The following is a 27,638-nucleotide window of genomic DNA, read 5'->3' as shown; positions in this document are numbered from 1 at the left end:
GTCTTCAGGTTAGAGGTGAAGCAGGGGGCTGGAGTCTTCCGACTAGAGGCTAGGCAGGAGGCTGGAGCCTTCACACTTGCGGCTAGGCTGTAGGCTTGAGTATTCAGGCTAGAATCTAGGCAGGAGGCTGGAGTTTTCAGGGTTGAGGCTACGCAGGAGGCTGGAGTCTTCAGGCTTGAGGCTAGGCAGGAGGCTGGAGTGTTTAGGCTTGAGGCTAGGCAGGAGACTGGAGTCTTCAGGCTTGAGGCTAGGCAGGAGGCTGGAGTCTTCAGGTTAGATGTGAAGCAGCAGTCTGGAGTCTTCCGACTGCAGGCTAGGCAGGAGGCTGGAGTCTTCAGACTTAAGGCTAGGCTGGAGGCTGGAGTATTCAGGCTAGAAGCTAGGCAGGAGGCTGGAGTTTTCAGGCTTGAGGCTACGCAAGAGGCTGGAGTCTTCAGGCTTGTGTCTAAGCAGGAGTCTTGAGTCCTCAGGCTTGAGGCCAGGCAGGAGGCTGGAGTCTTCATGCTTGAGGCTTGGCAGAAGGCTGGAATCTTCAGGATTGAGGCTAGGCAGGAGGCTGGAGTCTTCAGGCTTGAGGCTAGGCAGGAGGGTTGGGTCCTCAGGCTTGAGGCTAGGCGGGAGGCTGGAGTCTTCATGCTTGAGACTAGGCAGGAGGCTGTAGTCTTCAGGATTGAGGCGGTGCAGGAGGCTGGTGCCTTCAGGCTTTAGGCTAGGAAGGAGGCTGGAGTATTCAGGATTGAGGCTAGGCAGCAGGCTGGAGCCTTCAGGCGTGAGGCTAGGCAGGAGGCTGGAGTCTTCAGGCTTGAGGCTAGGCAGGAGGCTGGAGTGTTTAGGCTTGAGGCTAGGCAGGAGACTTGAGTCTTCAGGCTTGAGGCTAGGCAGGAGGCTGGAGTCTTCAGGTTAGAGGTGAAGCAGCAGGCTGGAGTCTTCCGACTAGAGGCTAGGCAGGAGGCTGGAGTCTTCAGACTTGAGGCTAGGCTGGAGGCTGGAGTATTCAGGCTAGAAGCTAGGCAGGAGGCTGGAGTCTTCAGGCTTGAGGCTAAGCAGGAGGCTTGAGTCCTCAGGCTTGAGGCTAGGCAGGAGGCTGGAGTCTTCATGCTTGAGGCTAGGCTGAAGGCTGGAGTCTTCAGGATTGAGGCTAGGCTGGAGGCTGCAGTCTTCAGTCTTGAGGCTAGGCAGGAGGGTTGAGTCCTCTGGCTTGAGGCTAGGCAGGAGGCTGGAGTCTTCATGCTTGAGACTAGGCAGGAGGCTGTAGTCTTCAGGATTGAGGCGGGGCAGGAGGCTGGTGCCTTCAGGCTTTAGGCTAGGAAGGAGGCTGGAGTATTCAGGATTGAGGCTAGGCAGGAGGCTGGAGCCTTCAGGCATGAGGCTAGGCAGGAGGCTGGAGTCTTCAGGCTTGAGGCTAAGCAGGAGGCTGGTGCCTTCAGGCTTTAGGCTACGAAGGAGGCTGGAAAAATTCAGGATTGAGGCTAGGCAGGAGGCTGGAGTCTTCAGGCATCAGGATAGGCAGGAAGCTGGAGTCTTCAGGCTGGTGTCTATGCAGGAGGCTGGATTCTTCAGGTTTGTGGCTAGGCAGGAGGCTGGAGTCTTCAGGCTTGAGGCCAGGCAGGAGGCTAGGGTCTTCAGGCCTGAATCTAGGCAGGAGGCTGGAGTCTTCAGCTTGAGGCTAGGCAGGAGGCTTGAGTGTTTAGGCTTGAGGCTAGGCAGGAGACTGGAGTCTTCAGGTTTGAGGCTAGGCAGGAGGCTGGAGTCTTCAGGTTAGAGGTGAAGCAGGGGGCTGGAGTCTTCCGACTAGAGGCTAGGCAGGAGGCTGGAGCCTTCAGACTTGCGGCTAGGCTGTAGGCTTGAGTATTCAGGCTAGAATCTAGGCAGGAGGCTGGAGTTTTCAGGGTTGAGGCTACGCAGGAGGCTGGAGTCTTCAGGCGTGAGGCTAGGCAGGAGGCTGGAGTCTTCAGGCTTGAGGCTAAGCAGGAGGCTTAATTCCTTGGGCTTGAGCCTAGGCAGGAGGCTGGAGCCTTCATGCTTGAGGCAAGGCAGAAGGCTGGAGTCTTCAGGATTGAGGCTCGGCAGGAGTCTGGTGCCTTCAGGCTTTAGGCTAGGAAGGAGGCTAGAGTCTTCAGGCTTGATGCTAGGCAGGAGGCTGGAGTGTTTAGGCTTGAGGCTAGGCAGGAGACTGGGGTCTTCAGGTTTGAGGCTAGGCAGGAGGATGGACCCTTCAGGTTAGAGGTGAAGCAGGAGGCTGGAGTCTTCCGACTAGAGGCTAAGCAGGAGGCTGTAGTCTTCAGACTTGAGGATAGGCTGGAGGCTGGAGTATTTAGGCTAGAAGCTAGGCGGGAGGCTGGAGTCTTCAGGCGTGAGGCTAGGCAGGAGGCTGGAGTCTTCAGGCTTGAGGCTAGGCAGGAGGGTTGAGTCCTCTGGCTTGAGGCTAGGCAGGAGGCTGGAGTCTTCATGCTTGAGACTAGGCAGGAGGCTGGAGTATTCATGATTGAGGCTAGGCAGGAGGCTGGAGCCTTCAGGCGTGAGGATAGGCAGGAGGTTAGAGTCTTCAGGTTAGAGGTGAAGCAGGAGGCTGGAGTCTTCCGACTAGAGGCTAGGCAGGAGGCTGGAGTCTTCAGACTTGAGGCTAGGCTGGAGGCTGGCGTAATCAGGCTAGAAGCTAGGCAGAAGTCTGGAGTTTTCAGGCTTGAGGCTAGGCTGGAGGCTGGAGCCTTCAGACTTGAGGTTAGACAGGAGGCTAGAGTCTTCAAACTTGAGGCTACGCAAGAGGCTGGAGTCTTCAGGCGTGAGGGTAGGCAGGAGGCTGGAGTCTTCATGCTTGAGGCTAGGCAGAAGGCTGGAGTCTTCAGGATTGAGGCTAGGCAGGAGGCTGGAGTCTTCAGGTTACAGGTGAAGCAGGAGGCTGGAGTCTTCCGACTAGAGGCTAGGCAGGAGGCTGTAGTCTTCAGACTTGAGGCCAGGCTGGAGGCTGGAGTATTCAGGCTAGAAGCTAGGCGGGAGGCTGGAGTCTTCAGGCGTGAGGCTAGGCAGGAGGCTGGTGCCTTCAGGCTTTAGGCTACGAAGGAGGCTGGAATATTCAGGGTTGAGGCTAGGCAGGAGGCTGGAGTCTTCAGGCGTGAGGCTAGGCAGGAGGCTGGAGTCTTCAGGCTTGAGGCTAAGCAGGAGGCTTGAGTCCTCAGGCTTCAGACAAGGCAGGAGGCTGGAGTCTTCATGCTTGAGGCTAGGCAGGAGGCTGGAGTCTTCAGGATTGAGGCTAGGCAGGAGGCTGCTGCCTTCAGGCCTTAGGCTAGGAACGAGGCTGGATTATTCAGGATTGAGGCTAGGCAGGAGGCTGGAGTCTTCAGGCGTGAGGCTAGGCAGGAGGCTAGAGTCTTCAGTCTTGAGGTTAGGCAGGAGACTGATGTCTTCAGGCATCAGGCTGGGCAGGAATATGGAGTGTTCTGGCTTGAAGCGAGGCAGGAGGCTGGAGTCTTTAGGCTTGAGCCTAAGCAGGAGGCTTGAGGCTAGGCAGGAGGCTGGAGTATTCAGGCTAGAAGCTAGGCGGGAGGCTGGAGTCTTCAGGCTTGAGACTGGGCATGAGGCTGTAGTCTTCAGACTTGAGGCTAGGCTGGAGGCTGGAGTATTCAGGCTAGAAGCTAGACAGGAGGGTTGAGTCCTCAGGCTTGAGGCTAGGCAGGAGGCTGGAGTCTTCCTGCTTGAGACTAGGCATGAGGCTGTAGTCTTCAGGATTGAGGCGGGGCAGGAGGCTGGTGCCTTCAGGCTTTTGGCTAGGAAGGAGGCTGGAGTATTCAGGATTGAGGCTAGGCAGGAGGCTGGAGCCTTCAGGCGTGAGGCTAGGCAGGAGGCTAGAGTCTTCAGGTTAGAGGTGAAGCAGGAGGCTGGAGTCTTCCGACTAGAGGCTAGGCAGGAGGCTGGAGTCTTCAGACTTGAGGCTAGGCTGGAGGCTGGCGTATTCAGGCTAGAAGCTAGGCAGAAGGCTGGAGTCTTCAGGCGTGAGGCTAGGCAGGAGGCTGGAGTCTTCAGGCTTGAGGCTAAGCAGGAGGCTTGAGTCCTCAGGCTTGAGGTTAGGCAGGAGGCTGGAGTCTTCAGGATTGAGGCTACGCAAGAGGCTGGAGTCTTCAGGCGTGAGGCTAGGCAGGAGGCTGGAGTATTCAGGATTGAGGCTAGGCAGGAGTCTGGATTCTTCAGCCTAGTGGCTAGGCAGGAGGCTAGAGTCTCCAGGCTTGAGGTTAGGCAGGAGACTGGTGTCTTCAGGCATCAGGCTGGGCAGGAATCTGGAGTGTTCTGGCTTGAGTCGAGGCAGGAGGCTGGAGTCTTTAGGCTTGAGCCTAAGCAGGAGGCTTGAGGCTAGGCAGGGGGCTGGAGTCTTCAGCTTGAGGCTAAGCAAGAGTCTTGAGTCTTCAGGCTTGAGGCTAGGTGGAGTTTGGAGTCTTCAGGCTAGAGGTTAGGCAGGAGGCTGGAGTCTTCTGGCTAGAGGCTAGGGAGGAGGCTGGAGTCCTCAGGCTTGAGGCTAGGGAGGAGGCTGGAGTCTTTAGGATTGAGGCTAGGCAGGAGGCTGGAGCCTTCTGGCTTGATGCTGGAGTCTTCAGGCTAGACACTAGGCAGGAGGCTGTAGGCTTCAGGATAGAGGCTAGGCAGGAGGTTGGAGTTTTCAGGCCTGAAACTAAGCAGGAAGCTGGAGTCGTCAGGATTGAGGCTGATGCTAGGCCGGAGGCTGGAGTCTTCAGGCTGGAGGCTAGGCAGGAGGCTGCAGTATTCAGGCTGGAGGCTCGGCAGGAGGCTGCAGTCTTCAGGCTAGATACTAGGCATGATGTTGGAGTCGTCCTGATTGAGGCTAGGCAGGAGAATGGAGACTTCAGGCTTGTGACAAAACAGAAGTCTGGGGTCTTCAGGATTGAGGCTAGGCAGGAGGCTGGAGCCTTCAGGCTTGAGGGTAAGCAGGAGGTTTGATTCTTCAAGCGTGAGGCTAGGCAGGAGGCTGGAGTCTTCAGGCTTGAGGCTAAGCAGGAGGCTTGAGTCTTCAGGCTAGAGGCTAGGCAGGAGGCTGGTGTTTTCAGGCATCAGGATAGGCAGGTAGCTGGAGTCTTCAGGCTGGTGTCTATGCAGGAGCCTGGATTCTTCAGGTTTGTGGCTAGGCAGGAGGCTGGAGTCTTCAGGCTTGAGGCCAGGCAGGAGGCTAGGGTCTTCAGGCCTGAATCTAGGCAGGAGGCTAGAGTCTTCAGGCTTGAGGCTAGGCAGGAGGCTGGAGTGTTTAGGCTTGAGGCTAGGCAGGAGACTGGAGTCTTCAGGTTTGAGGCTAGGCAGGAGGCTGGAGTCTTCAGGTTAGAGGTGAAGCAGGAGGCTGGAGTCTTCCGACTAGAGGCTCGGCAGGAGGCTGGAACCTTCAGACGTGCGGCTAGGCTGTAGGCTTGAGTATTCAGGCTAGAATCTAGGCAGGAGGCTGGAGTCTTCAGACTGGAGGCTAGGCAGGAGGCTGGAGTCGTCAGGATTGCGGCTAGGCAGGAGGCTGGAGTCTTCAGACTTGAGGCTAGGCAGGAGGCTGGAGTCTTCAGACTTGAGGTTAGGCAGAAGTCTCGAGTCTTCAAGCTTGAGGCTAAGCAGGAGGCTTGAGCCTTCAGGCTTGAGGCTAGGCAGGAGGCTGGAGTCTTCAGGCTTGAGACTAAGCAGGAGGCTGGGGTCGTCAGGATTGAGGCTGAGGCTAGGCAGGAGTTTGGAGTATTCAGGCTTGAGGCTAGGCGGGAGGATGGAATCTTCAGGTTAGGGGTGAGGCAGGGGGTTGGAGTTTTCTGGCTAGAGGCTAGGCTGAAGGCTGGAGTCTTCAGACTTGAGGCTAGGCAGGAGGCTGGAGTCTTCAGACTTGAGGCTAGGCAGGAGACTGGAGTCTTCAGGCTTGAGGCTAGGCAGGAGGCTGGAGTCTTCAGGCTTGAGACTAGGCAGTAGGCTGGAGTCTTCAGGCTTGAGGCTAAGCAGGAGGCTGGAGTCGTCAGGATTGAGGCTGAGGCTCGGCAGGAGTCTGGCGTATTCAGGCTTGAGGCTAGGCGGGAGGATGGAATCTTCAGGTTAGAGGTGAGGCAGGAGGTTGGAGTTTTGCCCCTAGAGGCTAGGCTGGAGGCTGGAGTCTTCAGGCTAGAATCTAGGCAGGAGGCTGGAGACTTCAGGCTTGAAGTTAGGCTGGAGGCTGGAGTCTTCAGACTTGAGGTTAGGCAGGAGGCTTGAGTCTTCAAGCTTGAGGCTAGGCAGGAGGCTGGAGTCTTCAGGGGTGAGGCTAGGCAAGAGGCTGGAGTCTTCAGGCTGGAGACTAAGCGGGAGGCTGGAGTCGTCAGGATTGAGGCCGAGGCTCGGCAGGAGTCTGGAGTCATCAGGCTAGAGGCTAGGCAGGATGCTGGAGTCGTCAAGCTTGAGGTTAGGCAGCAGGCTGGAATCTTCTGTCTTGAGGCTAGGGAGGAGGCTGGTGTATTCAGAATTGAGGCTGGGCAGGAAGCTGGAATCTTCAGGCTTGAGGCTGGGCAGGAGGCTGTAATCTTCAGGCTTGTGGCTAGGCAGGAGGCTGGAGTCTTCAGTCCTGAAGCTAGGCAGGAGGCTAGAATCTTCAGGCTTGAGGATAGGCAGGAGTCTGGAGTGTTTAGGCTTGAGGCTAGGCAGGAGGCTGGAGTCTTCAGACTTGAGGCTAGGTTGGAGGCTGGAGTCTTCAGTCTAGAAGCTAGGCAGGAGGCTGGAGTCTTCAGGCGTGAGGCTAGGCTGGAGGCTGAAGACTTCAGGCTTGAGGCTCGGCAGGAGGCTAGAGTCTTTAGGCTTCAGGCTAGGCAGGAGGCTGGAGTCTTCAGACTTGAGGCTATGCAGGAGGCTGGAGTCTTCAGGTTTGAGGCTAGGCTGGAGGTTGGAGTCTTTAGACTTGAGATTAGGCAGGAGGCTGGAGTCTTCAAGCTTGAGGCTAGGCAGGAGGCTAGAGTCTTCAGGCGTGAGGCTAGGCAGGAGGCTTGAGTCTTCAGGCTTGAGGCCAGGCAGGAGGCTGGAGTCTTCAGGCTTGAGGCTCGGCAGGAGGCTAGAGTCTTTAGGCTTGAGGCTAGGCAGGAGGCTGGTGTCTTCAGGCATCAGGCTGGGCAGGACTCTGGAGTGTTCAGGCTTGAGGCCAGGCAGGTGGCTGGAATCTTCAGGATAGAGGCTCGGCAGGAGGCTGGAGTCTTCAGACTTGAGGCTAGGTTGGAGGCTGGATTCTGCAGTCTAGAAGCTAGGCAGGAGGCTGGAGTCTTCAGTCTTTAGGCTAGGAAGGAGGCTAGAGTCTTCAGGCTTGATGCTAGGCAGGAGGCTGGAGTGTTTAGGCTTGAGGCTAGGCAGGAGACTGGGGTCTTCAGGTTTGATGCTAGGCAGGAGGCTGGAGTCTTCAGGTTACAGGTGAAGCAGGAGGCTGGAGTCTTCCGACTAGAGGCTAGGCAGGAGGCTGTAGTCTTCAGACTTGAGGCCAGGCTGGAGGCTGGAATATTCAGGGTTGAGGCTAGGCAGGAGGCTGGAGTCTTCAGGCGTGAGGCTACGCAGGAGGCTAGAGTCTTCAGGTTAGAGGTGAAGCAGGAGGCTGGAGTCTTCCGACTAGAGGCTAGGCAGGAGGCTGGAGTCTCCAGACTTGAGGCTAGGCTGGAGGCTGGCGTATTCAGGCTAGAAGCTAGGCAGCGGGCTGGAGTTTTCAGGCTTGAGGCTAGGCTGGAGGCTGGAGCCTTCAGACTTGAGGTTAGACAGGAGGCTAGACTCTGCAAACTTGAGGCTACGCAGGAGGCTGGAGTCTTCAGGCGTGAGGCTAGGCAGGAGGCTGGAGTCTTCAGGCTTGAGGCTAAGCAGGAGGCTTGAGTCCTCAGGCTTGAGGCTAGGCAGGAGGCTGGAGTCTTCAGGATTGAGGCTAGGCAGGAGGCTGGACTCTTCAGGCTTGAGGCTTGGCAGGAGGATAGAGTCTTCAGGCCTGAATCCAGGTAGGAGGCTAGAGTCTTCAGGCTTGAGGCTAGGCAGGAGGCTGGAGTGTTTAGGCTTGAGGCTAGGCAGGAGACCGGAGTCTTCAGGCTTGAGGCTAGGCAGGAGGCTGGAGTCTTCAGGTTAGAGGTGAAGCAGCAGTCTGGAGTCTTCCGACTAGAGGCTAGGCAGGAGGCTGGAGTCTTCAGTCTTGAGGCTAGGCTGGAGGCTGGAGTATTCGGGCTAGAAGCTAGGCAGGAGGCTGGAGTTTTCAGGCTTGAGGCTACGCAAGAGGCTGGAGTCTTCAGGCGTGAGGCTAGGCAGGAGGCTGGAGTCTTCAGGCTTGAGGCTAGGCAGGAGGCTGGAGTGTTTAGGCTTGAGGCTAGGCAGGAGACTGGAGTCTTCAGGCTTGAGGCTAGGCAGGAGGCTGGAGTCTTCAGGTTAGAGGTGAAGCAGCAGTCTGGACTCTTCCGACTACAGGCTAGGCAGGAGGCTGGAGTCTTCAGACTTAAGGCTAGGCTGGAGGCTGGAATATAGAGGCTAGAAGCTAGGCAGGAGGCTGGAGTCTTCCGACTAGAGGCTAGGCAGGAGGCTGTAGTTTTCAGACTTGAGGATAGGCTGGAGGCTGGAGTATTTAGGCTAGAAGCTAGGCGGGAGGCTGGAGTCTTCAGGCGTGAGGCTAGGCAGGAGGCTGGAGTCTTCAGGCTTGAGGCTAGGCAGGAGGGTTGAGTCCCCTGGCTTGAGGCTAGGCAGGAGGCTGGAGTCTTCATGCTTGAGACTAGGCAGGAGGCTGTAGTCTTCAGGATTGAGGCGGGGCAGGAGGCTGGTGCCTTCAGGCTTTAGGCTAGGAAGGAGGCTGGAGTATTCAGGATTGAGGCTAGGCAGCAGGCTGGAGCCTTCAGGCGTGAGGCTAGGCAGGAGGCTGGAGTCTTCAGGCTTGAGGCTAGGCAGGAGGCTGGAGTGTTTAGGCTTGAGGCTAGGCAGGAGACTGGAGTCTTCAGGCTTGAGGCTAGGCAGGAGGCTGGAGTCTTCAGGTTAGAGGTGAAGCAGCAGTCTGGAGTCTTCTGACTACAGGCTAGGCAGGAGGCTGGAGTCTTCAGACTTAAGGCTAGGCTGGAGGCTGGAATATAGAGGCTAGAAGCTAGGCAGGAGGCTGGAGTCTTCCGACTAGAGGCTAGGCAGGAGGCTGTAGTCTTCAGACTTGAGGATAGGCTGGAGGCTGGAGTATTTAGGCTAGAAGCTAGGCGGGAGGCTGGAGTCTTCAGGCGTGAGGCTAGGCAGGAGGCTGGAGTCTTCAGGCTTGAGGCTAGGCAGGAGGGTTGAGTCCTCTGGCTTGAGGCTAGGCAGGAGGCTGGAGTCTTCATGCTTGAGACTAGGCAGGAGGCTGTAGTCTTCAGGATTGAGGCGGGGCAGGAGGCTGGTGCCTTCAGGCTTTAGGCTAGGAAGGAGGCTGGAGTATTCAGGATTGAGGCTAGGCAGCAGGCTGGAGCCTTCAGGCGTGAGGCTAGGCAGGAGGCTGGAGTCTTCAGGCTTGAGGCTAGGCAGGAGGCTGGAGTGTTTAGGCTTGAGGCTAGGCAGGAGACTTGAGTCTTCAGGCTTGGGGCTAGGCAGGAGGCTGGAATCTTCAGGTTAGAGGTGAAGCAGCAGGCTGGAGTCTACCGACTAGAGGCTAGGCAGGAGGCTGGAGTCTTCAGACTTGAGGCTAGGCTGGAGGCTGGAGTATTCAGGCTAGAAGCTAGGCAGGAGGCTGGAGTCTTCAGGCTTGAGGCTAAGCAGGAGGCTTGAGTCCTCAGGCTTGAGGCTAGGCAGGAGGCTGGAGTCTTCATGCTTGAGGCTAGGCTGAAGGCTGGAGTCTTCAGGATTGAGGCTAGGCTGGAGGCTGGAGTCTTCAGTCTTGAGGCTAGGCAGGAGGGTTGAGTCCTCTGGCTTGAGGCTAGGCAGGAGGCTGGAGTCTTCATGCTTGAGACTAGGCAGGAGGCTGTAGTCTTCAGGATTGAGGCGGGGCAGGAGGCTGGTGCCTTCAGGCTTTAGGCTAGGAAGGAGGCTGTAGTATTCAGGATTGAGGCTAGGCAGGAGGCTGGAGCCTTCAGGCATGAGGCTAGGCAGGAGGCTGGAGTCTTCAGGCTTGAGGCTAAGCAGGAGGCTGGTGCCTTCAGGCTTTAGGCTACGAAGGAGGCTGGAAAAATTCAGGATTGAGGCTAGGCAGGAGGCTGGAGTCTTCAGGCATCAGGATAGGCAGGAAGCTGGAGTCTTCAGGCTGGTGTCTATGCAGGAGGCAGGATTCTTCAGGTTTGTGGCTAGGCAGGAGGCTGGAGTCTTCAGGCTTGAGGCCAGGCAGGAGGCTAGGGTCTTCAGGCCTGAATCTAGGCAGGAGGCTAGAGTCTTCAGCTTGAGGCTAGGCAGGAGGCTTGAGTCTTCAGGTTTGAGGCTAGGCAGGAGGCTGGAGTCTTCAGGTTAGAGGTGAAGCAGGGGGCTGGAGTCTTCCGACTAGAGGCTAGGCAGGAGGCTGGAGCCTTCAGACTTGCGGCTAGGCTGTAGGCTTGAGTATTCAGGCTAGAATCTAGGCAGGAGGCTGGAGTTTTCAGGGTTGAGGCTACGCAGGAGGCTGGAGTCTTCAGGCGTGAGGCTAGGCAGGAGGCTGGAGTCTTCAGGCTTGAGGCTAAGCAGGAGGCTTAAGTCCTCGGGCTTGAGCCTAGGCAGGAGGCTGGAGTCTTCACGCCTGAGGCAAGGCAGAAGGCTGGAGTCTTCAGGATTGAGGCTCGGCAGGAGTCTGGTGCCTTCATGCTTTAGGCTAGGAAGGAGGCTAGAGTCTTCAGGCTTGATGCTAGGCAGGAGGCTGGAGTGTTTAGGCTTGAGGCTAGGCAGGAGACTGGGGTCTTCAGGCTTGAGGCTAAGCAGGAGGCTTGAGTCCTCAGGCTTGAGGCTAGGCAGGAGGCTGGAGTCTTCATGATTGAGGCTAGGCTGAAGGCTGGAGTCTTCAGGATTGAGGCTAGGCTGGAGGCTGGAGTCTTCAGTCTTGTGGCTAGGCAGGAGGGTTGAGTCCTCTGGCTTGAGGCTAGGCAGGAGGCTGGAGTCTTCATGCTTGAGACTAGGCAGGAGGCTGTAGTCTTCAGGATTAAGGCGGGGCAGGAGGCTGGTGTCTTCAGGTTAGAGGTGAAGCAGGGGGCTGGAGCCTTCCGACTAGAGGCTAGGCAGGAGGCTGGAGCCTTCAGGCTTGAGGCTAAGCAGGAGGCTTAAGTCCTCGGGCTTGAGCCTAGGCAGGAGGCTGGAGTCTTCATGCTTGAGGCAAGGCAGAAGGCTGGAGTCTTCAGGATTGAGGCTCGGCAGGAGTCTGGTGCCTTCAGGCTTTAGGCTAGGAAGGAGGCTAGAGTCTTCAGGCTTGATGCTAGGCAGGAGGCTGGAGTGTTTAGGCTTGAGGCTAGGCAGGAGACTGGGGTCTTCAGGTTTGAGGCTAGGCAGGAGGATGGACCCTTCAGGTTAGAGGTGAAGCAGGAGGCTGGAGTCTTCCGACTAGAGGCTAGGCAGGAGGCTGTAGTCTTCAGACTTGAGGATAGGCTGGAGGCTGGAGTATTTAGGCTAGAAGCTAGGCGGGAGGCTGGAGTCTTCAGGCGTGAGGCTAGGCAGGAGGCTGGAGTCTTCAGGCTTGAGGCTAGGCAGGAGGGTTGAGTCCTCTGGCTTGAGGCTAGGCAGGAGGCTGGAGTCTTCATGCTTGAGACTAGGCAGGAGGCTGTAGTCTTCAGGATTGAGGCGGGGCAGGAGGCTGGTACCTTCAGGCTTTAGGCTAGGAAGGAGGCTGGAGTATTTGGATTGAGGCTAGGCAGGAGGCTGGAGCCTTCAGGCGTGAAGATAGGCAGGAGGTTAGAGTCTTCAGGTTAGAGGTGAAGCAGGAGGCTGGAGTCTTCCGACTAGAGGCTAGGCAGGAGGCTGGAGTCTTCAGACTTGAGGCTAGGCTGGAGGCTGGCGTAATCAGGCTAGAAGCTAGGTAGAAGGCTGGAGTTTTCAGGCTTGAGGCTAGGCTGGAGGCTGGAGCCTTCAGACTTGAGGTTAGACAGGAGGCTAGAGTCTTCAAACTTGAGGCTACGCAAGAGGCTGGAGTCTTCAGGCGTGAGGGTAGGCAGAAGGCTGGAGTCTTCAGGATTGAGGCTAGGCAGGAGGCTGGAGTCTTCAGGTTACAGGTGAAGCAGGAGGCTGGAGTCTTCCGACTAGAGGCTAGGCAGGAGGCTGTAGTCTTCAGACTTGAGGCCAGGCTGGAGGCTGGAGTATTCAGGCTAGAAGCTAGGCGGGAGGCTGGAGTCTTCAGGCGTGAGGCTAGGCAGGAGGCTGGTGCCTTCAGGCTTTAGGCTATGAAGGAGGCTGGAATATTCAGGGTTGAGGCTAGGCAGGAGGCTGGAGTCTTCAGGCGTGAGGCTACGCAGGAGGCTAGAGTCTTCAAGTTAGAGGTGAAGCAGGAGGCTGGAGTGTTCCGACTAGAGGCTAGGCAGGAGGCTGGAGTCTCCAGACTTGAGTCTAGGCAGGAGGCTAGATTCTTCAGTCTTGAGGTTAGGCAGGAGACTGATGTCTTCAGGCATCAGGCTGGGCAGGAATATGGAGTGTTCTGGCTTGAAGCGAGGCAGGAGGCTGGAGTCTTCAGGCGTGAGGCTAGGCAGGAGGCTAGAGTCTTCAGTCTTGAGGTTAGGCAGGAGACTGATGTCTTCAGGCATCAGGCTGGGCAGGAATATGGAGTGTTCTGGCTTGAAGCGAGGCAGGAGGCTGGAGTCTTCAGCTTGAGGCTAAGCAAGAGGCTTGAGTCTTCAGACTTGAGGCTAGGCAGGAGTCTGGAGTCTTCTGGCTAGAGGCTAGGGAGGAGGCTGCAGTATTCAGGCTGGAGGCTAGGCAGGAGTCTGCAGTCTTCAGGCTAGATACTAGGCATGATGTTGGAGTCGTCCTGATTGAGGCAAGGCAGGAGGATGGAGACTTCAGGCTTGTGACAAAGCAGGAGTCTAGGGTCTTCAGGATTTAGGCCAGGCAGGAGGCTGGAGCCTTCAGGCTTGAGGGTAAGTAGGAGGTTTGATTCTTCAAGCGTGAGGCTAGGCAGGATGCTGGAGTGTTCAGGCTTGAGGCTAAGCAGGAGGCTTGAATCTTCAGGCTAGAGGCTAGGCAGGAGGCTGGTGTTTTCAGGCATCAGGATAGGCAGGAAGCTGGAGTCTTCAGGCTGGTGTCTATGCAGGAGGCTGGATTCTTCAGGTTTGTGGCTAGGCAGGAGGCTGGAGTCTTCAGGCTTGAGGCTAGGCAGGAGGCTAGGGTCTTCAGGCCTGAATCTAGGCAGGAGGCTAGAGTCTTCAGGCTTGAGGCTAGGCAGGAGGCTGGAGTGTTTAGGCTTGAGGCTAGGCAGGAGACTGGGGTCTTCAGGTTTGAGGCTAGGCAGGAGGCTGGAGTCTTCAGGTTACAGGTGAAGCAGGAGGCTGGAGTCTTCCGACTAGAGGCTAGGCAGGGAGGCTGTAGTCTTCAGACTTGAGGCCAGGCTGGAGGCTGGAATATTCAGGGTTGAGGCTAGGCAGGAGGCTGGAGTCTTCAGGCGTGAGGCTACGCAGGAGGCTAGAGTCTTCAGGTTAGAGGTGAAGCAGGAGGCTGGAGTCTTCCGACTAGAGGCTAGGCAGGAGGCTGGAGTCTCCAGACTTGAGGCTAGGCTGGAGGCTGGCGTATTCAGGCTAGAAGCTAGGCAGCGGGCTGGAGTTTTCAGGCTTGAGGCTAGGCTGGAGGCTGGAGCCTTCAGACTTGAGGTTAGACAGGGGCTAGAGTCTGCAAACTTGAGGCTACGCAGGAGGCTGGAGTCTTCAGGCGTGAGGCTAGGCAGGAGGCTGGAGTCTTCAGGCTTGAGGCTAAGCAGGAGGCTTGAGTCCTCAGGCTTGAGGCTAGGCAGGAGGCTGGAGTCTTCAGGATTGAGGCTAGGCAGGAGGCTGGACTCTTCAGGCTTGAGGCTTGGCAGGAGGATAGAGTCTTCAGGCCTGAATCCAGGTAGGAGGCTAGAGTCTTCAGGCTTGAGGCTAGGCAGGAGGCTGGAGTGTTTAGGCTTGAGGCTAGGCAGGAGACCGGAGTCTTCAGGCTTGAGGCTAGGCAGGAGGCTGGAGTCTTCAGGTTAGAGGTGAAGCAGCAGTCTGGAGTCTTCCGACTAGAGGCTAGGCAGGAGGCTGGAGTCTTCAGTCTTGAGGCTAGGCTGGAGGCTGGAGTATTCAGGCTAGAAGCTAGGCAGGAGGCTGGAGTTTTCAGGCTTGAGGCTACGCAAGAGGCTGGAGTCTTCAGGCGTGAGGCTAGGCAGGAGGCTGGAGTCTTCAGGCTTGAGGCTAGGCAGGAGGCTGGAGTGTTTAGGCTTGAGGCTAGGCAGGAGACTGGAGTCTTCAGGCTTGAGGCTAGGCAGGAGGCTGGAGTCTTCAGGTTAGAGGTGAAGCAGCAGTCTGGAGTCTTCTGACTACAGGCTAGGCAGGAGGCTGGAGTCTTCAGACTTAAGGCTAGGCTGGAGGCTGGAATATAGAGGCTAGAAGCTAGGCAGGAGGCTGGAGTCTTCCGACTAGAGGCTAGGCAGGAGGCTGTAGTCTTCAGACTTGAGGATAGGCTGGAGGCTGGAGTATTTAGGCTAGAAGCTAGGCGGGAGGCTGGAGTCTTCAGGCGTGAGGCTAGGCAGGAGGCTGGAGTCTTCAGGCTTGAGGCTAGGCAGGAGGGTTGAGTCCTCTGGCTTGAGGCTAGGCAGGAGGCTGGAGTCTTCATGCTTGAGACTAGGCAGGAGGCTGTAGTCTTCAGGATTGAGGCGGGGCAGGAGGCTGGTGCCTTCAGGCTTTAGGCTAGGAAGGAGGCTGGAGTATTCAGGATTGAGGCTAGGCAGCAGGCTGGAGCCTTCAGGCGTGAGGCTAGGCAGGAGGCTGGAGTCTTCAGGCTTGAGGCTAGGCAGGAGGCTGGAGTGTTTAGGCTTGAGGCTAGGCAGGAGACTTGAGTCTTCAGGCTTGGGGCTAGGCAGGAGGCTGGAATCTTCAGGTTAGAGGTGAAGCAGCAGGCTGGAGTCTACCGACTAGAGGCTAGGCAGGAGGCTGGAGTCCTCAGACTTGAGGCTAGGCTGGAGGCTGGAGTATTCAGGCTAGAAGCTAGGCAGGAGGCTGGAGTCTTCAGGCTTGAGGCTAAGCAGGAGGCTTGAGTCCTCAGGCTTGAGGCTAGGCAGGAGGCTGGAGTCTTCATGCTTGAGGCTAAGCTGAAGGCTGGAGTCTTCAGGATTGAGGCTAGGCTGGAGGCTGGAGTCTTCAGTCTTGAGGCTAGGCAGGAGGGTTGAGTCCTCTGGCTTGAGGCTAGGCAGGAGGCTGGAGTCTTCATGCTTGAGACTAGGCAGGAGGCTGTAGTCTTCAGGATTGAGGCGGGGCAGGAGGCTGGTGCCTTCAGGCTTTAGGCTAGGAAGGAGGCTGGAGTATTCAGGATTGAGGCTAGGCAGGAGGCTGGAGCCTTCAGGCATGAGGCTAGGCAGGAGGCTGGAGTCTTCAGGCTTGAGGCTAAGCAGGAGGCTGGTGCCTTCAGGCTTTAGGCTACGAAGGAGGCTGGAAAAATTCAGGATTGAGGCTAGGCAGGAGGCTGGAGTCTTCAGGCATCAGGATAGGCAGGAAGCTGGAGTCTTCAGGCTGGTGTCTATGCAGGAGGCAGGATTCTTCAGGTTTGTGGCTAGGCAGGAGGCTGGAGTCTTCAGGCTTGAGGCCAGGCAGGAGGCTAGGGTCTTCAGGCCTGAATCTAGGCAGGAGGCTAGAGTCTTCAGCTTGAGGCTAGGCAGGAGGCTTGAGTCTTCAGGTTTGAGGCTAGGCAGGAGGCTGGAGTCTTCAGGTTAGAGGTGAAGCAGGGGGCTGGAGTCTTCCGACTAGAGGCTAGGCAGGAGGCTGGAGCCTTCAGACTTGCGGCTAGGCTGTAGGCTTGAGTATTCAGGCTAGAATCTAGGCAGGAGGCTGGAGTTTTCAGGGTTGAGGCTACGCAGGAGGCTGGAGTCTTCAGGCGTGAGGCTAGGCAGGAGGCTGGAGTCTTCAGGCTTGAGGCTAAGCAGGAGGCTTAAGTCCTCGGGCTTGAGCCTAGGCAGGAGGCTGGAGTCTTCATGCCTGAGGCAAGGCAGAAGGCTGGAGTCTTCAGGATTGAGGCTCGGCAGGAGTCTGGTGCCTTCATGCTTTAGGCTAGGAAGGAGGCTAGAGTCTTCAGGCTTGATGCTAGGCAGGAGGCTGGAGTGTTTAGGCTTGAGGCTAGGCAGGAGACTGGGGTCTTCAGGTTTGAGGCTAAGCAGGAGGCTTGAGTCCTCAGGCTTGAGGCTAGGCAGGAGGCTGGAGTCTTCATGATTGAGGCTAGGCTGAAGGCTGGAGTCTTCAGGATTGAGGCTAGGCTGGAGGCTGGAGTCTTCAGTCTTGAGGCTAGGCAGGAGGGTTGAGTCCTCTGGCTTGAGGCTAGGCAGGAGGCTGGAGTCTTCATGCTTGAGACTAGGCAGGAGGCTGTAGTCTTCAGGATTAAGGCGGGGCAGGAGGCTGGTGCCTTCAGGCTTTAGGCTAGGAAGGAGGCTGGAGTATTCAGGATTGAGGCTAGGCAGGAGGCTGGAGCCTTCAGGCATGAGGCTAGGCAGGAGGCTGGAGTCTTCAGGCTTGAGGCTAAGCAGGAGGCTGGTGCCTTCAGGCTTTAGGCTACGAAGGAGGCTGGAAAAATTCAGGATTGAGGCTAGGCAGGAGGCTGGAGTCTTCAGGCATCAGGATAGGCAGGAAGCTGGAGTCTTCAGGCTGGTGTCTATGCAGAAGGCAGGATTCTTCAGGTTTGTGGCTAGGCTGGAGGCTGGAGTCTTCAGGCTTGAGGCCAGGCAGGAGGCTAGGGTCTTCAGGCCTGAATCTAGGCAGGAGGCTAGAGTCTTCAGCTTGAGGCTAGGCAGGAGGCTTGAGTCTTCAGGTTTCAGGCTAGGCAGGAGGCTGGAGTCTTCAGGTTAGAGGTGAAGCAGGGGGCTGGAGCCTTCCGACTAGAGGCTAGGCAGGAGGCTGGAGCCTTCAGACTTGCGGCTAGGCTGTAGGCTTGAGTATTCAGGCTAGAATCTAGGCAGGAGGCTGGAGTTTTCAGGGTTGAGGCTACGCAGGAGGCTGGAGTCTTCAGGCGTGAGGCTAGGCAGGAGGCTGGAGTCTTCAGGCTTGAGGCTAAGCAGGAGGCTTAAGTCCTCGGGCTTGAGCCTAGGCAGGAGGCTGGAGTCTTCATGCTTGAGGCAAGGCAGAAGGCTGGAGTCTTCAGGATTGAGGCTCGGCAGGAGTCTGGTGCCTTCAGGCTTTAGGCTAGGAAGGAGGCTAGAGTCTTCAGGCTTGATGCTAGGCAGGAGGCTGGAGTGTTTAGGCTTGAGGCTAGGCAGGAGACTGGGGTCTTCAGGTTTGAGGCTAGGCAGGAGGATGGACCCTTCAGGTTAGAGGTGAAGCAGGAGGCTGGAGTCTTCCGACTAGAGGCTAGGCAGGAGGCTGTAGTCTTCAGACTTGAGGATAGGCTGGAGGCTGGAGTATTTAGGCTAGAAGCTAGGCGGGAGGCTGGAGTCTTCAGGCGTGAGGCTAGGCAGGAGGCTGGAGTCTTCAGGCTTGAGGCTAGGCAGGAGGGTTGAGTCCTCTGGCTTGAGGCTAGGCAGGAGGCTGGAGTCTTCATGCTTGAGACTAGGCAGGAGGCTGTAGTCTTCAGGATTGAGGCGGGGCAGGAGGCTGGTACCTTCAGGCTTTAGGCTAGGAAGGAGGCTGGAGTATTCAGGATTGAGGCTAGGCAGGAGGCTGGAGCCTTCAGGCGTGAAGATAGGCAGGAGGTTAGAGTCTTCAGGTTAGAGGTGAAGCAGGAGGCTGGAGTCTTCCGACTAGAGGCTAGGCAGGAGGCTGGAGTCTTCAGACTTGAGGCTAGGCTGGAGGCTGGCGTAATCAGGCTAGAAGCTAGGCAGAAGGCTGGAGTTTTCAGGCTTGAGGCTAGGCTGGAGGCTGGAGCCTTCAGACTTGAGGTTAGACAGGAGGCTAGAGTCTTCAAACTTGAGGCTACGCAAGAGGACTGGAGTCTTCAGGCGTGAGGGTAGGCAGAAGGCTGAGTCTTCAGGATTGAGGCTAGGCAGGAGGCTGGAGTCTTCAGGTTACAGGTGAAGCAGGAGGCTGGAGTCTTCCGACTAGAGGCTAGGCAGGAGGCTGTAGTCTTCAGACTTGAGGCCAGGCTGGAGGCTGGAGTATTCAGGCTAGAAGCTAGGCGGGAGGCTGGAGTCTTCAGGCGTGAGGCTAGGCAGGAGGCTGGTGCCTTCAGGCTTTAGGCTATGAAGGAGGGCTGGAATATTCAGGGTTGAGGCTAGGCAGGAGGCTGGAGTCTTCAGGCGTGAGGCTACGCAGGAGGCTAGAGTCTTCAAGTTAGAGGTGAAGCAGGAGGCTGGAGTGTTCCGACTAGAGGCTAGGCAGGAGGCTGGAGTCTCCAGACTTGAGGCTAGGCTGGAGGCTGGCGTATTCAGGCTAGAAGCTAGGCAGCGGTCTGGAGTTTTCAGGCTTGAGGCTAGGCTGGAGGCTGGAGCCTTCAGACTTGGGGTTAGACAGGAGGCTAGAGTCTGCAAACTTGAGGCTATGCAGGAGGCTGGAGTCTTCAGGCGTGAGGCTAGGCAGGAGGCTGGAGTCTTCAGGCTTGAGGCTAAGCAGGAGGCTTGAGTCCTCAGGCTTCAGGCTAGGCAGGAGGCTGGAGTCTTCATGCTTGAGGCTAGGGCAGGAGGCTGGAGTCTTCAGGATTGAGGCTAGGCAGGAGGCTGCTGCCTTCAGGCCTTAGGCTAGGAACGAGGCTGGATTATTCAGGATTGAGGCTAGGCAGGAGGCTGGAGTCTTCAGGCGTGAGGCTAGGCAGGAGGCTAGAGTCTTCAGTCTTGAGGTTAGGCAGGAGACTGATGTCTTCAGGCATCAGGCTGGGCAGGAATATGGAGTGTTCTGGCTTGAAGCGAGGCAGGAGGCTGGAGTCTTTAGGCTTGAGCCTAAGCAGGAGGCTTGAGGTTAGGCAGGAGGCTGGAGTCTTCAGCTTGAGGCTAAGCAAGAGGCTTGAGTCTTCAGACTTGAGGCTAGGCAGGAGTCTGGAGTCTTCTGGCTAGAGGCTAGGGAGGAGGCTGCAGTATTCAGGCTGGAGGCTAGGCAGGAGTCTGCAGTCTTCAGGCTAGATACTAGGCATGATGTTGGAGTCGTCCTGATTGAGGCAAGGCAGGAGGATGGAGACTTCAGGCTTGTGACAAAGCAGGAGTCTAGGTCTTCAGGATTTAGGCCAGGCAGGAGGCTGGAGCCTTCAGGCTTGAGGGTAAGTAGGAGGTTTGATTCTTCAAGCGTGAGGCTAGGCAGGATGCTGGAGTGTTCAGGCTTGAGGCTAAGCAGGAGGCTTGAATCTTCAGGCTAGAGGCTAGGCAGGAGGCTGGTGTTTTCAGGCATCAGGATAGGCAGGAAGCTGGAGTCTTCAGGCTGGTGTCTATGCAGGAGGCTGGATTCTTTCAGGTTTGTGGCTAGGCAGGAGGCTGGAGTCTTCAGGCTTGAGGCTAGGCAGGAGGCTAGGGTCTTCAGGCCTGAATCTAGGGCAGGGAGGCTAGAGTCTTCAGGCTTGAGGCTAGGCAGGGAGGCTGTAGTCTTCAGACTTGAGGCTAGGCTGGAGGCTGGAGTATTCAGGCTAGAAGCTAGGCGGGAGGCTGGAGTCTTCAGGCGTGAGGCTAGGCAGGAGGCTGGAGTCTTCAGGCTTGAGACTAGGCATGAGGCTGTAGTCTTCAGACTTGAGGCTAGGCTGGAGGCTGGAGTATTCAGGCTAGAAGCTAGGCAGGAGGGTTGAGTCCTCAGGCTTGAGGCTAGGCAGGAGGCTGGAGTCTTCATGCTTGAGAGTAGGCATGAGGCTGTAGTCTTCAGGATTGAGGCGGGGCAGGAGGCTGGTGCCTTCAGGCTTTAGGCTAGGAAGGAGGCTGGAGTATTCAGGATTGAGGCTAGGCAGGAGGCTGGTGCCTTCAGGCGTGAGGCTACGCAGGAGGCTAGAGTCTTCAGGTTAGAGGTGAAGCAGGAGGCTGGAGTCTTCCGACTAGAGGCTAGGCAGGAGGCTGGAGTCTTCAGACTTGAGGCTAGGCTGGAGGCTGGCGTATTCAGGCTAGAAGCTAGGCAGAAGGCTGGAGTTTTCAGGCTTGAGGATAGGCTGGAGGCTGGAGCCTTCAGACTTGGGGTTAGACAGGAGGGCTAGAGTCTTCAAACTTGAGGCTACGCAGGAGGCTGGAGTCTTCAGGCGTGAGGCTAGGCAGGAGGCTGGAGTCTTCAGGCTTGAGGCTAAGCAGGAGGCTTGAGTCCTCAGGCTTGAGGCTAGGCAGGAGGCTGGAGTCTATCAGGATTGAGGCTACGCAAGAGGCTGGAGTCTTCAGGCGTGAGGCTAGGCAGGACGGCTGGAGTATTCAGCATTGAGGCTAGGCAGGAGTCTGGATTCTTCAGCCTAGAGGCTAGGCAGGAGGCTAGAGTCTTCAGGCTTGAGGTTAAGCAGGAGACTGGTGTCTTCAGGCATCAGGCTGGGCAGGGAATCTGGAGTGTTCTGGCTTGAGTCGAGGCAGGAGGCTGGAGTCTTTAGGCTTGAGCCTAAGCAGGAGGCTTGAGGCTAGGCAGGGGGCTGGAGCCTTCAGCTTGAGGCTAAGCAAGAGTCTTGAGTCTTCAGGCTTGAGGCTAGGCTGGAGTTTGGAGTCTTCAGGCTAGAGGTTAGGCAGGAGGCTGGAGTCTTCTGGCTAGAGGCTAGGGAGGAGGCTGGAGTCTTCAGGCTTGAGGCTAGGAGGAGGCTGGAGTCTTTAGGATTGAGGCTAGGCAGGAGGCTGGAGCCTTCTGGCTTGATGCTGGAGTCTTCAGGCTAGACACTAGGCAGGAGGCTGTAGGCTTCAGGATAGAGGCAGGCAGGAGGGTTGGAGTCTTCAGGCCTGAAACTAAGCAGGAAGCTGGGAGTCGTCAGGATTGAGGCTGATGCTAGGCCGGAGGCTGGAGTCTTCAGGCTGGAGGCTAGGCAGGAGGCTGCAGTATTCAGGCTGGAGGCTCGGTAGGAGACTGCAGTCTTCAGGCTAGATACTAGGCATGATGTTGGAGTCGTCCTGATTGAGGCTTGGCAGGAGAATGGAGACTTCAGGCTTGTGACAAAACAGAAGTCTGGGGTCTTCAGGATTGAGGCTAGGCAGGAGGCTGGAGCCTTCAGGCTTGAGGGTAAGCAGGAGGTTTGATTCTTCAAGCGTGAGGCTAGGCAGGAGGCTGGAGTCTTCAGGCTTGAGGCTAAGCAGGAGGCTTGAGTCTTCAGGCTAGAGGCTAGGCAGGAGGCTGGTGTTTTCAGGCATCAGGATAGGCAGGTAGCTGGAGTCTTCAGGCTGGTGTCTATGCAGGAGCCTGGATTCTTCAGGTTTGTGGCTAGGCAGGAGGCTGGAGTCTTCAGGCTTGAGGCCAGGCAGGAGGCTAGGGTCTTCAGGCCTGAATCTAGGCAGGAGGCTAGAGTCTTCAGGCTTGAGGCTAGGCAGGAGGCTGGAGTGTTTAGGCTTGAGGCTAGGCAGGAGACTGGACTCTTCATGTTTGAGGCTAGGCAGGAGGCTGGAGTCTTCAGGTTAGAGGTGAAGCAGGAGGCTGGAGTCTTCCGACTAGAGGCTCGGCAGGAGGCTGGAACCTTCAGACGTGCGGCTAGGCTGTAGGCTTGAGTATTCAGGCTAGAATCTAGGCAGGAGGCTGGAGTCTTCAGACTGGAGGCTAGGCAGGAGGCTGGAGTCGTCAGGATTGCGGCTAGGCAGGAGGCTGGAGTCTTCAGGCGTCAGGCTAGGCAGGAGACTGGAATCTTCAGACTTGAGGTTAGGCAGGATGCTGGAGTCTTCAAGCTTGAGGCTAAGAAGGAGGCTTGACTCTTTAGTCTTGAGGCTAGGTATGAGCCGGGAATCTTTTGGCTTGTGGCTTGGCAGGAGGCTGGAGATTTGAGACTTGAGACGAGGCTAGGCATGAGGCTGGAGTCTTCAGTCTTGAGTCTAGGTAGGAGACTTGATGACTCTTCAGGTTTGAGGCTAGGCAGGAGGCTGGAGTCTTCATGCTTGAGACTAGGCAGGAGGCTGTAGTCTTCAGGATTAAGGCGGGGCAGGAGGCTGGTGCCTTCAGGCTTTAGGCTAGGAAGGAGGCTGGAGTATTCAGGATTGAGGCTCGGCAGGAGGCTGGAGCCTTCAGGCATGAGGCTAGGCAGGAGGCTGGAGTCCTTCAGGCATGAGGCTAGGCAGGAGGCTGGAGTCTTCAGGCTTGAGGCTAAGCAGGAGGCTGGTGCCTTCAGGCTTTAGGCTACGAAGGAGGCTGGAAAAATTCAGGATTGAGGCTAGGCAGGAGGCTGGAGTCTTCAGGCATCAGGATAGGCAGGAAGCTGGAGTCTTCAGGCTGGTGTCTATGCAGGAGGCAGGATTCTTCAGGTTTGTGGCTAGGCAGGAGGCTAGGGTCTTCAGGCCTGAATCTAGGCAGGAGGCTAGAGTCTTCAGCTTGAGGCTAGGCAGGAGGCTTGAGTCTTCAGATTTGAGGCTAGGCAGGAGGCTGGAGTCTTCAGGTTAGAGGTGAAGCAGGGGGCTGGAGTCTTCCGACTAGAGGCTAGGCAGGAGGCTGGAGCCTTCAGACTTGCGGCTAGCTGTAGGCTTGAGTATTCAGGCTAGAATCTAGGGCAGGAGGCTGGAGTTTTTCAGGGTTGAGGCTACGCAGGAGGCTGGAGTCTTCAGGCGTGAGGCTAGGCAGGAGGCTGGAGTCTTCAGGCTTGAGGCTAAGCAGGAGGCTTAAGTCCTCGGGCTTGAGCCTAGGCAGGAGGCTGGAGTCTTCATGCCTGAGGCAAGGCAGAAGGCTGGAGTCTTCAGGATTGAGGCTCGGCAGGAGTCTGGTGCCTTCATGCTTTAGGCTAGGAAGGAGGCTAGAGTCTTCAGGCTTGATGCTAGGCAGGAGGCTGGAGTGTTTAGGCTTGAGGCTAGGCAGGAGACTGGGGTCTTCAGGTTTGAGGCTAAGCAGGAGGCTTGAGTCCTCAGGCTTGAGGCTAGGCAGGAGGCTGGAGTCTTCATGATTGAGGCTAGGCTGAAGGCTGGAGTCTTCAGGATTGAGGCTAGGCTGGAGGCTGGAGTCTTCAGTCTTGAGGCTAGGCAGGAGGGTTGAGTCCTCTGGCTTGAGGCTAGGCAGGAGGCTGGAGTCTTCATGCTTGAGACTAGGCAGGAGGCTGTAGTCTTCAGGATTAAGGCGGGGCAGGAGGCTGGTGCCTTCAGGCTTTAGGCTAGGAAGGAGGCTGGAGTATTCAGGATTGAGGCTAGGCAGGAGGCTGGAGCCTTCAGGCATGAGGCTAGGCAGGAGGCTGGAGTCTTCAGGCTTGAGGCTAAGCAGGAGGCTGGTGCCTTCAGGCTTTAGGCTACGAAGGAGGCTGGAAAAATTCAGGATTGAGGCTAGGCAGGAGGCTGGAGTCTTCAGGCATCAGGATAGGCAGGAAGCTGGAGTCTTCAGGCTGGTGTCTATGCAGGAGGCAGGATTCTTCAGGTTTGTGGCTAGGCTGGAGGCTGGAGTCTTCAGGCTTGAGGCCAGCAGGAGGCTAGGGTCTTCAGGCCTGAATCTAGGCAGGAGGCTAGAGTCTTCAGCTTGAGGCTAGGCAGGAGGCTTGAGTCTTCAGGTTTCAGGCTAGGGCAGGAGGCTGGAGTCTTCAGGTTAGAGGTGAAGCAGGGGGCTGGAGCCTTCCGACTAGAGGCTAGGCAGGAGGCTGGAGCCTTCAGACTTGCGGCTAGGCTGTAGGCTTGAGTATTCAGGCTAGAATCTAGGCAGGAGGCTGGAGTTTTCAGGGTTGAGGCTACGCAGGAGGCTGGAGTCTTCAGGCGTGAGGCTAGGCAGGAGGCTGGAGTCTTCAGGCTTGAGGCTAAGCAGGAGGCTTAAGTCCTCGGGCTTGAGCCTAGGCAGGAGGCTGGAGTCTTCATGCTTGAGGCAAGGCAGAAGGGCTGGAGTCTTCAGGATTGAGGCTCGGCAGGAGTCTGGTGCCTTCAGGCTTTAGGCTAGGAAGGAGGCTAGAGTCTTCAGGCTTGATGCTAGGCAGGAGGCTGGAGTGTTTAGGCTTGAGGCTAGGCAGGAGACTGGGGTCTTCAGGTTTGAGGCTAGGCAGGAGGATGGACCCTTCAGGTTAGAGGTGAAGCAGGAGGCTGGAGTCTTCCGACTAGAGGCTAGGCAGGAGGCTGTAGTCTTCAGACTTGAGGATAGGCTGGAGGCTGGAGTATTTAGGCTAGAAGCTAGGCGGGAGGCTGGAGTCTTCAGGCGTGAGGCTAGGCAGGAGGCTGGAGTCTTCAGGCTTGAGGCTAGGCAGGAGGGTTGAGTCCTCTGGCTTGAGGCTAGGCAGGAGGCTGGAGTCTTCATGCTTGAGACTAGGCAGGAGGCTGTAGTCTTCAGGATTGAGGCGGGGCAGGAGGCTGGTACCTTTCAGGCTTTAGGCTAGGAAGGAGGCTGGAGTATTCAGGATTGAGGCTAGGCAGGAGGCTGGAGCCTTCAGGCGTGAAGATAGGCAGGAGGTTAGAGTCTTCAGGTTAGAGGTGAAGCAGGAGGCTGGAGTCTTCCGACTAGAGGCTAGGCAGGAGGCTGGAGTCTTCAGACTTGAGGCTAGGCTGGAGGCTGGCGTAATCAGGCTAGAAGCTAGGCAGAAGGCTGGAGTTTTCAGGCTTGAGGCTAGGCTGGAGGCTGGAGCCTTCAGACTTGAGGTTAGACAGGAGGCTAGAGTCTTCAAACTTGAGGCTACGCAAGAGGCTGGAGTCTTCAGGCGTGAGGGTAGGCAGAAGGCTGGAGTCTTCAGGATTGAGGCTAGGCAGGAGGCTGGAGTCTTCAGGTTACAGGTGAAGCAGGAGGCTGGAGTCTTCCGACTAGAGGCTAGGCAGGAGGCTGTAGTCTTCAGACATTGAGGCCAGGCTGGAGGCTGGAGTATTCAGGCTAGAAGCTAGGCGGGAGGCTGGAGTCTTCAGGCGTGAGGCTAGGCAGGAGGCTGGTGCCTTCAGGCTTTAGGCTATGAAGGAGGCTGGAATATCAGGGTTGAGGCTAGGCAGGAGGCTGGAGTCTTCAGGCGTGAGGCTACGCAGGAGGCTAGAGTCTTCAAGTTAGAGGTGAAGCAGGAGGCTGGAGTGTTCCGACTAGAGGCTAGGCAGGAGGCTGGAGTCTCCAGACTTGAGGCTAGGCTGGAGGCTGGCGTATTCAGGCTAGAAGCTAGGCAGCGGTCTGGAGTTTTTCAGGCTTGAGGCTAGGCTGGAGGCTGGAGCCTTCAGACTTGAGGTTAGACAGGAGGCTAGAGTCTGCAAACTTGAGGCTACGCAGGAGGGCTGGAGTCTTCAGGCGTGAGGCTAGGCAGGAGGCTGGAGTCTTCAGGGCTTGAGGGCTAAGCAGGAGGCTTGTGTCCTCAGGCTTCAGGCTAGGCAGGAGGCTGGAGTCTTCATGCTTGAGGCTAGGCAGGAGGCTGGAGTCTTCAGGATTGAGGCTAGGCAGGAGGCTGGAGTCTTCAGGCATGAGGCTAGGCAGGAGGCTGGAGTCTTCAGGCTTGAGGCTAAGCAGGAGGCTGGTGCCTTCAGGCTTTAGGCTACGAAGGAGGCTGGAAAAATTCAGGATTGAGGCTAGGCAGGAGGCTGGAGTCTTCAGGCATCAGGATAGGCAGGAAGCTGGAGTCTTCAGGCTGGTGTCTATGCAGGAGGCAGGATTCTTCAGGTTTGTGGCTAGGCAGGAGGCTGGAGTCTTCAGGCTTGAGGCCAGGCAGGAGGCTAGGGTCTTCAGGCCTGAATCTAGGCAGGAGGCTAGAGTCTTCAGCTTGAGGCTAGGCAGGAGGCTTGAGTCTTCAGGTTTGAGGCTAGGCAGGAGGCTGGAGTCTTCAGGTTAGAGGGTGAAGCAGGGGGCTGGAGTCTTCCGACTAGAGGCTAGGCAGGAGGCTGGAGCCTTCAGACTTGCGGCTAGGCTGTAGGCTTGAGTATTCAGGCTAGAATCTAGGCAGGAGGGCTGGAGTTTTCAGGGTTGAGGCTACGCAGGAGGCTGGAGTCTTCAGGCGTGAGGCTAGGCAGGAGGCTGGAGTCTTCAGGCTTGAGGCTAAGCAGGAGGCTTAAGTCCTCGGGCTTGAGCCTAGGCAGGAGGCTGGAGTCTTCATGCCTGAGGCAAGGCAGAAGGCTGGAGTCTTCAGGATTGAGGCTCGGCAGGAGTCTGGTGCCTTCATGCTTTAGGCTAGAAGGAGGCTAGAGTCTTCAGGCTTGATGCTAGGCAGGAGGCTGGAGTGTTTAGGCTTGAGGCTAGGCAGGAGACTGGGGTCTTCAGGTTTGAGGCTAAGCAGGAGGCTTGAGTCCTCAGGCTTGAGGCTAGGCAGGAGGCTGGAGTCTTCATGATTGAGGCTAGGCTGAAGGCTGGAGTCTTCAGGATTGAGGCTAGGCTGGAGGCTGGAGTCTTCAGTCTTGAGGCTAGGCAGGAGGGTTGAGTCCTCTGGCTTGAGGCTAGGCAGGAGGCTGGAGTCTTCATGCTTGAGACTAGGCAGGAGGCTGTAGTCTTCAGGATTAAGGCGGGGCAGGAGGCTGGTGCCTTCAGGCTTTAGGCTAGGAAGGAGGCTGGAGTATTCAGGATTGAGGCTAGGCAGGAGGCTGGAGCCTTCAGGCATGAGGCTAGGCAGGAGGCTGGAGTCTTCAGGCTTGAGGCTAAGCAGGAGGCTGGTGCCTTCAGGCTTTAGGCTACGAAGGAGGCTGGAAAAATTCAGGATTGAGGCTAGGCAGGAGGCTGGAGTCTTCAGGCATCAGGATAGGCAGGAAGCTGGAGTCTTCAGGCTGGTGTCTATGCAGGAGGCAGGATTCTTCAGGTTTGTGGCTAGGCTGGAGGCTGGAGTCTTCAGGCTTGAGGCCAGGCAGGAGGCTAGGGTCTTCAGGCCTGAATCTAGGCAGGAGGCTAGAGTCTTCAGCTTGAGGCTAGGCAGGAGGCTTGAGTCTTCAGGTTTCAGGCTAGGCAGGAGGCTGGAGTCTTCAGGTTAGAGGTGAAGCAGGGGGCTGGAGCCTTCCGACTAGAGGCTAGGCAGGAGGGCTGGAGCCTTCAGACTTGCGGCTAGGCTGTAGGCTTGAGTATTCAGGCCTAGAATCTAGGCAGGAGGCTGGAGTTTTCAGGGTTGAGGCTACGCAGGAGGCTGGGAGTCTTCAGGCGTGAGGCTAGGCAGGAGGCTGGAGTCTTCAGGCTTGAGGCTAAGCAGGAGGCTTAAGTCCTCGGGATTGAGCCTAGGCAGGAGGCTGGAGTCTTCATGCTTGAGGCAAGGCAGAAGGCTGTGAGTCTTCAGGATTGAGGCTCGGCAGGAGTCTGGTGCCTTTAGGCTTGAGCCTAGGAAGGAGGCTAGAGTCTTCAGGCTTGATGCTAGGCAGGAGGCTGGAGTGTTTAGGCTTGAGGCTAGGCAGGAGGACTGGAGTCTTCAGGCTTGAGGCTAGGCAGGAGGGTTGAGTCCTCTGGCTTGAGGCTAGGCAGGAGGCTGGAGTCTTCATGCTTGAGACTAGGCAGGAGGCTGTAGTCTTCAGGATTGAGGCGGGGCAGGAGGCTGGTACCTTCAGGCTTTAGGCTAGGAAGGAGGCTGGAGTATTCAGGATTGAGGCTAGGCAGGAGGCTGGAGCCTTCAGGCGTGAAGATAGGCAGGAGGTTAGAGTCTTCAGGTTAGAGGTGAAGGCAGGAGGCTGGAGTCTTCCGACTAGAGGCTAGGCAGGAGGCTGGAGTCTTCAG

This window comes from Mobula birostris, chromosome 1, assembly GCF_030028105.1.
Source record: "Mobula birostris isolate sMobBir1 chromosome 1, sMobBir1.hap1, whole genome shotgun sequence".
Taxonomy (NCBI): domain Eukaryota; kingdom Metazoa; phylum Chordata; class Chondrichthyes; order Myliobatiformes; family Myliobatidae; genus Mobula; species Mobula birostris.
Note: the sequence above shows the minus strand (reverse complement) of the source record.